The sequence below is a fragment of the Canis lupus genome, chromosome 8 (assembly GCF_003254725.2).
Source record: "Canis lupus dingo isolate Sandy chromosome 8, ASM325472v2, whole genome shotgun sequence".
Classification (NCBI taxonomy): Eukaryota; Metazoa; Chordata; class Mammalia; order Carnivora; family Canidae; genus Canis; species Canis lupus.
The window spans coordinates 49,330,117-49,341,732 of NC_064250.1; the positions used below are offsets into that span (position 1 = coordinate 49,330,117).

General features: G+C 42.9%; 1 long non-coding RNA gene across 1 annotated transcript in view; it reads left to right on the forward strand.

The window, feature by feature from the left end:
- The window catches only part of LOC112657837 (uncharacterized), a 30,115-nt gene extending 20,710 nt beyond the window's left edge, over positions 1-9,405 (forward strand). Inside the window, exon 3 of the long non-coding RNA XR_003135347.3 lies at positions 8,794-9,405. This is a non-coding gene — a long non-coding RNA (uncharacterized LOC112657837). The remainder of the gene's footprint in view (positions 1-8,793) is intronic.
- Positions 9,406-11,616: the final 2,211 nt, after the last annotated feature.

Sequence of the window (11,616 nt, forward strand, 5' to 3'; positions counted from 1 at the left end):
CCCAGTCCTCCTCTTAATTGTTACACCTCCACTTTCCCCCCAAGTAACAGCTCCCCTGCTCTCTAGCACCACAGATAGTTTTGTCTGTGTCTGAATAGAGCTACATGGGGTATCATACAAATTCTCTTTTGTGTCTGGCCTCTTTTACTCCACTTGATATCGTCACATGTAGCTGTAATTCATTTGTTTTCATTTTGGTATAGTGTTCCATTATAGGAGCACTATTGGGTCTATTGTTGAGGGACTTTGGGGGTGGTTTCTAGCTTTGGGGTGTTATGAAATCCTATGTCTTTTGGTGCCCATGTACACATATGTACACATATTTTTCTTGGATGTAGATCTAAAAGCAGTAGGTGATGGAACTAGACCTAAAAGTGAACTTTCTGAGTCAAAATGTATGTCTATGTTCACTGTGGTTTTACAAATTTCCCTTCCTCAGCAGCATATGAGTCCCTGTTGCTTCATGCCTCCTTAGCACTAAGGATGTCACATGTTTAAAGTCGATAGTGGTAACTTATTCTGACCTTAATTTGCATCTTTCTGATTTTTAATGACATGAACATTTTCATATATTTATTGGCTCTTTTGAATCTTCTTTTTGAATTGCCTGTTCAAACCTCTTACCCATTTTTCTTTTTCATCTTTGCCTTTTTTTAAAAAAACTGATTTTGAGGAGTTATATATTCTGAATTCAAGTCTTATGCTGGTTACATGTTTGGCACAGAAACTTCTCTTAATCCATTGCTTGCTTTTCACTCTCTTGATGGTGTCTTTTGATGGACTGAGGTTCTTAATTTTAGTAAAGTTAAATGTATTGATCTCTTCCTTTGTGGGTAGTGTTTTTTGTCTTATCCTCTAGAAACTTTATTGTTCTGTTTTCTTTATAGAGCTATAGTCTACTTGGAATTGATTTTTGTGTATGGTATGGGATAGGGGTTGTCTTCTTTCTTTTTCTTTTCTTTATTGATATTGAATTGACTCAGCACCATTTATTCAAACAACCATCTTTCCCCACTGCTTTTCAGTGTCACTTTTGTTGTAAATCAAGTGACCCTATATGTATGGGTCTGTTTATGGACAATATTTTGTTCTAAAGTTCCATTTCCTATCCTTATGCCAATATTATACTATCTTAATTACTGTAGCTTCACACTAAGTCTTATATTCAGCAGAGGAACTCCCACCTAGATCTTACCTGAATTCTATCTTTGTGTCCCCAGAGCCAACCTCATTGCTTGCCACATTATAGATGTTCAATAAATACTCATTGGATGAAAGGGACTCTGGTGCTGGTTTCTGTGGAGTTACAATTGCAGAAGGCAGTAGGAGGAGGATCCTGGAAGGATCCTCTCCCAGGATGGAGGTTGGATTTGGAGGGTGCTTTGGATGCATGGGTGGATTTTTGGGAGTAGAAAGACCACCATGTTTACATTAGGCATATTCAAAGAGTCCATGGGGGTTAATGGAGCTGGGAAGCTCTGACAGAGATTGGCATTAGGGATAGGGCAGAAATGGTGGAGTGGGTTAGCTGGATGCCCTTACCAGTGACAATGGCATCCAGCTGTGTCCCTGGCAGGAGGCAGAGACTTCTGTAGGAAATGTAGGAAGCATTAGCAAACTAATACTTCCACCAAATCTAAAACTTCAACCAATTCTAACCCCAATGCATTCCATCAGCCTCCCCACCACCCACAGAGACTGTTCCTATGCCTGGAACTAGACCTTGGTGTCAAGCAAATTGGTGGGTTGCTTTCCACTCTCTTCATCTTCCTGTGGGATTCTGGAAGGGTCCATATTTCAGAGATGCCTTCCTTGACTCTGGCCTCTCCCTGTTGCCACAGGCAGCTAAGCTTCCTCAAACACCACCTTCAGGCTGTCACCTCTCCACCTCAAGACCAACAATGAACTCTGTCATTTGCAATATACATTCCAAACTCCTCAGTTTGGATTTTAAGACCCTCCATATTCTAGCCTCTAAATACCCAGTCTTCCTTCCTTTTTCTCCCACCCTGGTTAATTATCTTATTTCCCATACATAAAATGCTCATTCCCAGATGAGTTGTTCCTTCCACTTAAATGCCTTTATCTTTTCTTCTATTTCTTCTAGTATTCTTTAAATTCAACCCATGTTTTGTCTTTTTCCTCCTCCAGTCCCTTCTGACTACTTTAGCACCCTATTCTCTCCCATCTCTGAAACTTCTGGCATATTCATATCTTGTTATTGAAAGGTTGCTATTTACAATTCTCTTCATAGATTGTAAGAAAGGAAAGCTGTATTAGTCAAGATTCTTCTGGTAGCTGTATTATTTTGCTAGGGCTACTGTATTAACCAGGGTTCTCCAGAGAAATAGAGCCAACAGAATAGATGATAGACAGATAAAGAGATTTGTTGCAGGAATTGGTTCACGTTGTTATGGAGGCTGAGAAGCCCCACAATATGCCATCTGCAAACTGGAGAACCAGGAAAAACTCAGTCCAAGCCCACAGGCCTGAGAAGCAGGGGAACTGATGGTGTAACTCCCTATTCTAAGTCAAAGCCCTAGAATCTGTATCCCAACTCAAGAAGACAGAGAGAATTCACCTTCCTTTGCCTTTTTTGTTTCATTCAGACTTCCCAACATATTGGAATGTGCTGCCCACATTGGTGAGGGCAGATCTCTTTATGCAGTCCACTGAATGGAATGCTAATCTCTTCCAGAAACACCCTCAAGAACACACCCAGAAATAATGTTTTACAACTATCTGGGTATCCCATAGGCCAATCAAGTTGACACATAAAATTAACTATCATAGCTGCCATAACAAAATACCACAGACCGGTAGCTTAAATTACAGCAATTTATTTTCTTATGGTTCCAGAGGCTACAAGTCTTGGGTCAAGGTGTCAGCAGGTTTGGTTCTTCTGGGCCTTCTCTCTGACTTGCAGATAATTGTTTTTCACTGTATTCTCACATGCCCTTTCTTTTGTGCATGCTTGTGGTGTCTCTCTGTATATCCAATTTTCTCTTATGAGGATACCAATCATATTGGCTTGGGGCCCATCCTAATGGCTCCATTTTAACTTTATTACCTCTTTAAAAGTCCTTATCTCTAAATATAGTCATATTCTGATGTACTAGGGGTTAGGACTTCAACATATGAATTTGGGAGAGACACATTTCAGTCTATAACAGTAGCCAACTCACAGTGGATAAAGCCAAAAGAAAGAATTTTTTATCTTCAGTATCTGTAAAATTGAGGTTGATCAAATTGTTAAAGCTGGATCCTAGCCCCTTGTCTAGAATCTTGTGCTTTCCCTTTTTCATCTCCATTTTCTTCTGTGTTAAAATCATTCTCAAGCAGGCTTCCCTTCACTTGTGCCAAGGTGGCTGACATAGCTTTTGGCTTGTTATTATACCAACTTATCAACTCTAGGAAAAAGAAAGCTTCTATCCTAGTGGTGCTGGAAAAAGTCCTGGGGCCAATTCTCATTGGCCCAGATTCAGTCATGTGCCCATCACTGAACCAATGACTGAGATTCTAATTAGCTGGACTTCGGCCTATAACACCACCCCCCCCCCCCCCCGTGGTTGCTCACTCTGATCAAAAGGTAGAGTCAACTCAGTCAAATCACATAGACTAAGAGTGGGAAGAGTGACACCATACAGAAAACCCAAGGCATTGTTCTAGAAGAAGGGGGGACAGGATGCAGAGCAAGAAAAATAAATAACCATTCCAGGCTTTCCTATTCATCTTATTTTGATCCACACACTAACCCTAAGAGGTAGCTTTTGTTATTCTCATTTCATAATAAAGAAACGGAGGCAGAGAGAGGATACTTCGATCAAATAGTTAGTAAATTGAGAGCTAGATTTAAGTACTGATCTATGTGACTCCAAAACCCACATCCTTTCTCCTACTATACCATTTCCTTCAGCTTCTAGGCAAGGATTTAGCTTCCAGCTTCATCAACAACTGGCCGAGTTGTAAGAAACCATAGGAGCTCAATAGGTGATAGAGGCCAGAGGTTAATTATAGTTGGTTGCACATTGGGCATGCTGCAAGTGTGTTCAGGGTCTGAGGTGGGGGCAGGTAAGGCTCAGGGCTGAGTACAGAGGATGTGTGAACAAGGAATTCTGGAGTGAGAGAGTGAGGGGGATGGGGAGGAGAGAACTGGGAAGGACATACAGCTAGCAAGTTGGTGGATGAAAGAGGTACAATTTACTTCCCGTGGCTTTACCTGTGCACATGTGGCTCTTTTGGGGGATTCCCCTGCTGTGTCCCATTTACCCATTTCTCCCCTCTTGAACTTGAGTTCTGCTGTATGAGTAAGTAAGGGTGGGTCTGCCTGGCTCCTTCAGATCTTTCCCTTTGTTCATCTTTGCAGACACCTTTCCAGAATTCCAAACCCAAGAACATGAAATTCAGAGATTGCTTAGTTCATTGCACTGGAGTGGAGTGAGAGACCAGCCTGAAAATGATCTTCCTGACTCTCTACCATTAGTTGTTGTGTGACCCTGGGGAAATTATTTGGTTTTCTGGGCTTCAGTTTCCTTATGTGTAAGATAGGGATAAGAAGAGGTTGGCCTTTTAGAGCAGAGACAATCTTCCAAAATTTCTCAGGATAGTGTCCTATTCACTCTACATGCTCAGAAATGAAAATATCAGGCATTACGGACTCAAGGCTGAGAAGCCTGGGTGGACAGGGGCTGCTCAGCCCAGAGCACAGGCTCTGAGAAGAGGTAAGCTGGCTCCTTGTTCAGAATGTTTCTGCAAACTCAACTCAGAGTTATAGTGTCCTTTGGGAGAGAGCTCATGGGCAGGCAAGCAGGGTTATATCTGAGTTTGCTTTCCTTGAAGAAGGCTTAGAATAGGCTTCTCAGAAGAAGTGAGTCATAGGGAGTGATTTTAAGAAAGGGGAGGGACAATGGAGTGGCATGAAACTTCAAAAACTGACCTCCATAAAAATGTAGCCAGTAAAAACGGACCAATTTTACACCCCCACCCATATCAATTGAGAGTTCCTTTGCCATGGAAATCTATATCCACTGATAATCCCAAATGCACCTTTGATTTCAGAATACATTTATGTATACATATTTGGCAGTAAATCTACTTCCTAATCATGTTTATAGCTTAAATTAGTATGGAAATTAACCCTGAAACCCCAAACCATTCCAAAGCACTGGATTTTACAGACCTTGAACTACTTTTCAATAAATGTTGAAAATGTGCACTGCATAAAAAAATAAAAGCTGATAGTATTAATTTAATTTCATTTCCATTAAAGATATCACAAATGATTTATTGAGCTTTTAAAAGTAAAAAGGCATATGCTCTGTTATGGGCACGTGCCGCTTAGAGATACAGGTTGTTTGAATGAAAAATAACTCTTTTGCCAGATGCTAGGTTATGGCTAGATCCCAACTGCAAATAAATTTCTGTGAGTTTCACCATAATGATGTCTATAACATATGTCTTTGTGCAGAAACATCTCATATCTTTAGCAATATATAGCTACATACCAGGTTTTATCACATTCCTGGTTCTGGAAAGATTAAGTTTCGAACTGTCTTTCTGTGATTATGAATTTGTTCATTCACAAATTGAACACTCACTATATGTCTTAAATTGTGTTATGTGCTTGCTGAAAATAGTGGGTAAAGAGAGCAGATTTGATCTCTGCCTTCATGGAACTCTAGTAGCCTGGGGACCAGAAAGCCATGAGATAAATGAGCCCAAAGGAATATATAATAATAGTTTGGGATAAGTGTGCTTCAAATCAAATATGGAAGGGGCATTTAATTTAGTTTTTGAGGACTAGGAGGGCCTGGCATTTAGCCTGAGATGCAAAGGCGAGGACTGTGGTGTTCATATGTACACAGACCCCCTTTACACATGTGTTACTGGATATCTGTGGAAAGATAGAAGAAGGTCTGCAAGAACCCTTTGCATACCATGTATTAGGTCAGGGTGAGGGTGGGTAGGGACTTCATAGGTAGGTGTCTAAATGGGCACCATTCCCAGCTCAGAGAGGCTGTCACCTACTCCCAGCCACACTCCTGGTAAGTGGCACAGCTGGCATCTGAGCCCATGTCTCTGCCTCAAGGCATGTGTTCTTTCTCTCACAAGACAAGGCCTCTTGGGAGAGACGAGTCCCCTCCACCCCCTCAAATTCCAAATACTTCATCAAGTGCTTCCCTGCAGGCGGTTGGAATTTCAGCTGCCTTCTTCAGTTTAGGCTGAGACAAATGGGTCTTTTTCCCAGAGGGCCGCCCTGGACCAGAAGCCCCGAGCTGTGGCTTCACCCTCTGAGGCTGCATCTGTCGGCGCTGTCAGGATGGTTGGGCAGCCTACACAGAACAACTGTAACCAAAGCCGAGGAACTTCTTTGGATGTTGAGAGGTTTCTGTAGCTCTTCTCTTCCCAGCTAGAAGCCTGTGGAGATAATTAGATCATTCAGGGTGATAAGGCTGGAGGCTCAGTATCACTGGACTTGCCTGAGGGTGGAGAGCAGGTCTGGGGAGCACCAGGTGTCATCTGTGGTTTGGCCACCCCTGTGGGGGAGGGGGAGATACATGGCCCCAGAGAAGAGCAGCTTCTGGACTTTTTCCTTCTTTTTTCTTAAACTGACATTTACAAAGAATAACAATTCAGTTATAATATATATATAATAAAATGCATGATCAGCTCAATTCCACAGATTATAACAAGGTATACACTTTTGCCACCCCAAACAAGGTATGAAATATTTCCATCACCCCAGAAAATTCTCTTGTCCCCTTTTCCAGTCAGTCCTCTGTCCCCACCCCACCATAGACAACCAGTGTTCTGACTTCTTTCACCATAGATTAGTTTGGTCTGGTCTTGGATTTCACTTAAATGGAATCATACTCTATGTAGTCTTTAGTGGCCAGCTGCTATCACTCACCTAATGTTTAGGGAGTTCATCCAACTTGCTGTCCATATCAGCAGCTTGTTCCTTTTTATTGCCAAATAAAATTCCACGGTGTAGATCTACCATAATTTGTTTATCCAATTTTAGTTGGTGAATATTTAGATTGGTTTTGGTTTGGGGTTATTATGAGTAAAACTGCTGTGAACATTTGTGTTGAAATCTTTTTATAGACATATGTTTTTATTTCTTTTGGGTAATCTAGAAGTGGAATTGCTGGGTAATAGGGAAGTTGTATTTTATGTACCTTTACTCTAGCTTATATTGGAAAGAGAAGCAGCATGGAGATGGAGTCTCCTGTGCTCATGGCTTTGCTGTCCTCCCTGATAAACTTCAGTGGGTACAGCATATTTATGACCCAACTCCACTCAGATGCTGATTAGGCAGCCTTGAACAAATGCTGTGGACACTGGTCAGCAGGTGCCACTGACTGGAAGGGCTGGATCTCACCCTAAAATCATCTTTCTTTTGGCTCCACATTCTGTCCATTCTTGGTTCCTTAACCCCAATAACTAGGCCCATCTCCATGTATCTGCTCTCCCTTCTGCTCTATAGGAAGGCAGCGCTGTGTTATTGGAAAGCTCTGGAGTCAGGCAAATTTGGTCTGTCTCCTGGCTCTGCTATTTGCTAGCTGAGTGAAATGAGTAAGTTACTTAATGTCTCCGGGCCTTGGTTTCCTAGAAACTGTGGGAAACAAGTGTTTTGAAGAGTAGTTATAAGAATTGCATCAAGGCTGCCAGATACGCCTATGGAGGTTGTCCTTGCCCTAAGGACCCACCACATGTTCTGCTGAGCCCTGTGCCTCCTTGCGCAGCTGTATCAGCATAGAAGAAGGGGCATCTTTTACAATTTATCTGCCAGAGGGGGAAATTTTTTCACATTTTTCCACCCAGATGGGATGTCTTGTAGCTGTAGTCCTACCATGAGATGTACAATGTTCCACATTCAGAAAGTACTAAATAAATGCTAGCTATTATAATGCAAATTGCATCAGGCAGGATTCTTGGTAGCAAGCAATAGAAATAGGCTCTGGTTCTCTTACAGATAAAAGGGAATTTTCTGAAGGAATACTAAGGGCTCACAAATGTATTAGGAGAGGGGGAAAGCCAGGCTTGGGAATGTCAGGAAGCAGTGACAGGAAGCTGTTTTGACGATTGAACAACAGGAATTTCAACCAGTCACCTAAGCAGGAACTGCCTGGTCTATAACCTGCAGTATTTGCTGAGATAAATATGGCCTCCAACAGTCCTACAACTTTGTCTTACTTGCTCTGGGGAGAGAGTATCTGATTGGCCAATTCAGATTCACATTCTTGCCCACTGTTGGGGATGAACTGGAAGAGTCAGTATTCAACTCCAGTTTCCTTAATAAGGGACAGCCCCTCACTATCCAGAAGATATCACCCCATGGGAAATCCCCATAGGTTCTCACTATCCCCAATATGTCACCCTCTGGAGGATTCTCCATTATGATGGGCAGGAACTCTCTTACCCAAGAAGGTATCCCATGGGTGATTCCCTGTAAATGATGGCAGATCCTCCCAAGAAGGCACCCAATGGAGACTTTCCACACTGGGATAGTAATGGTTAGGGAGATTTTATGCTGGACAGCCAACAAAATGATGAATCCACTATTTAGGTACATTTTGAGGAGTGAAAAATGTTCTGATTTATTGCCAGGAGTTGTCATCACTTGGTAAACCAAACCTTAAAAATGCAGGATCCCATTAAGCCAAGTCTTCTCTTAAGTTGATAGAGGGATAATGACCTCTCAGACAGAGCAGGGCACAATGCCTCAGCCTTTCCACTTTCATTTTTGGAAAACATACTCATTCATTGTTTTTTTTTTTTTTTTTAAAGGCAGAATCACCTGAAGAGATACCATTTGAGTTCTGGGAGAGCTGCCTGCTGACTTCCAGAAGATTTATTCCTCACATTAATGACTGTTAGCATAGCAGAGTGAAATGTGCTTGAGAAGCTGTGAAAATAGTAATGATCATGGTGGTGATCAAGGCTGATAGGAAGATGCTCTTGGGGAGAGTTGAAGCTTTGATTTATAGCTTTAGTACCAAGGAATCACAAGCATCTCTGTTGCAAGCCACACTGGCACCTGATACTAAACCATGGGGCGGTGGGGTCTTGCATCTAGAAGGTTGCAAGATGAGTAAGTGTTTGGAGGGGCACAGATGCCAAGGAGAATGTATTATACATTCTATGGTGGGGCGATAATGCAGTGGGGTAGGAGAATAACATGGTCTCAGTTCCTAGAGAAAGAAAGCCAGCTTTGTGGAGCAGAGGAGAAGATGTGCATAATAGTTGGCCATTGGGGCACCTGGGTGGCTCAGTTGGTTAAGCATCTATTTTTGGTTCAGGTTATGATTCCAGAGGAGTCCCACACTGGGTTCCTTGCTCAGTGGTGAGCCTGCTTCTCCCTGTCCCTCTGATGTTCCCCCTACTTGTACATGTGTTCTCTCTCTGTCAAATAGATAAAATAAAATCTTTAAAAAAAATAATAGTTGGCTATTGTGCCTGGAACTTCACCCATGTCAGCTTGTTTAACCCTCACCATAACTGGGAATAGTAGGTATTATTATTTCCATTATACACATGAAGGAACTGAAGCTCAGAGAGATTATGTAAATTGTATTATGGTCTGATTTCTGTGGAGTGACTTGTGGCTAGAAGTTCTAAAGGAAGCCTTAGAACACTGCCACATGGTTTAGATCTTGAATCAGTGGGAGGAAAGAATATTCTAAACTGCCACATTGGCCAGAAGAGAAGACACCTTCATCACCTCATTTTGATGACTTTTTCATGATCATTAACATGTCCTTAGTGGACCTCAACACACAAGTTCTCGAGGCAGATCTCCCTGATGGCAGGAGAGGGCATGGAGACTCATCCCCACCACTGATGGCTGCTCCTACATGGAAGGTCCAGCTGCTGCTTGTCAAGGAGAGGTGGAAGATGGAGGAGGGAAGAAAGGTGAGAGCTGATTGGTACTCAAGCCACCCAGGCTCTTTTCTCTAAGCAAACAGCCCCAGCAGAGCCACAGAGAGGCCTGGATTTCAGTGATGCCCCTGGCTGCACTCCTACTTTTATCATTGGGGCTCTAAACAGAAGTGGCTGATTCTTCCACTCCATACTTCCCATGTCTCATGTGCTCTGAAGAGACACTCTGTCCCAAGGATAGGACACCCCCAACTAGCTGGAGAGTAACCATAATTATTTGGTTAGTAACCGCCTCCACTGTTGAACTTCCAGGAACTTGCTCCTTGCAGAAGCTATCCAAATAATCATTCATTCCCTCACTGATTCCTTCAACCCACAAATACTTACTGAGCACCCACTATCTGTCACATACTGTGAGGCCCCATGGGTGCAGCAAGCAGTCTTTGCTCTCAAGAAACTTACAGTTTGGTGGGGAAGACAAAGCATTCTCTTCTGTACCCTTCCCCACCCCACATCCATGCCATTCTCTCCCACATGCCCCATGCTTACAGCTCCCGGGTCATCCCGGCAGGCCAGACACCATGATGACAAACACTGGGCTGCCCATCAAAGACTCCATTGAGAACTGGTCACCACATGCAGAAAGCGGCAGTGTTAGTCCTGAACCTGACCCGGGAGGATCTCAGCTATGATCAGTAGCGTTTTGACAGCCCTTGACAGCCAGTGTCTGTCAGCAATCTAGTCCTCCCTCGACCCCTACGTCACTCCCCAGGCTCAAAGTGTCACTTCCATTTGGAAGGCATGGAAGAAGCAAGGTGGAGAGAGGAACCTACTGACCAGGGACAGAGGCCCGAGGGCAAAGGCAGCTGTGCTGAAACATCCCAGAGTGTGATACAGCCCTCTGCCCTTGAGGATGAAGGCAGCTGAGGTCACAGCTGGGGTCAACCACAGCACTTCTCTCTGCCTGTGCTTTTAAGAAGGGGTTTTCTTCCATACAGCTATCATCAAAGCACACCTTTTCAGTGTCTCACTCAGTGGAAATCACATTTCTCTGTGTAGGAAAAGGGTGATAACTGGAAGGGAATGTTCTGGGTTTGAGTTGCCAGGGACTGGAAGGGAATGTTCAGGGTTTGAGTTGCCAGAGACTGATTTTAAAGGAAGAAGGCAAAAATGAGCATAGGGTAGTAAGTTAAAGACAGACCTAGACTCAAGTCCAAAATATGATCCAGCGGTATCCACTCCTAGGTATCAATCTACCCCAGAGAAATGAAAACATTTGTCCACACAAGGACACAGATGCAAGTATCCATAGAAGCATTATTCGTAATAGCCAAAAAGCAGTAATAATCCAATATCCATCAACTGATGAATGGCTACACTCAATCTGATAGATCCATACAGTAGACTACGATTCAACCATAAATAGAAATGAAGTCCTGATACACGCTATAAACATGGACAAACCTTTCTGCTAAGCAAAAGAAGCCAGAATGCAAAAAGTTCACATGCTGTATGACTTCATGTATATCAAAAGTCCAGAAAAGGCAAATCTCTAGATACAGAAAGCACATGAGTGGTTGCCTAGGGCTGGAATAGGGGGTAGGGGATGAACAGGGAGTGAGAACAAAGGAGCACAAAGGAGATCTTTTTAGGAGAGAGGAAATGTTCTAAAACTAGGTGGGGAGGGTTGCATAAAACTTATTAAAATCACTGGATTGTACACTTAAAATG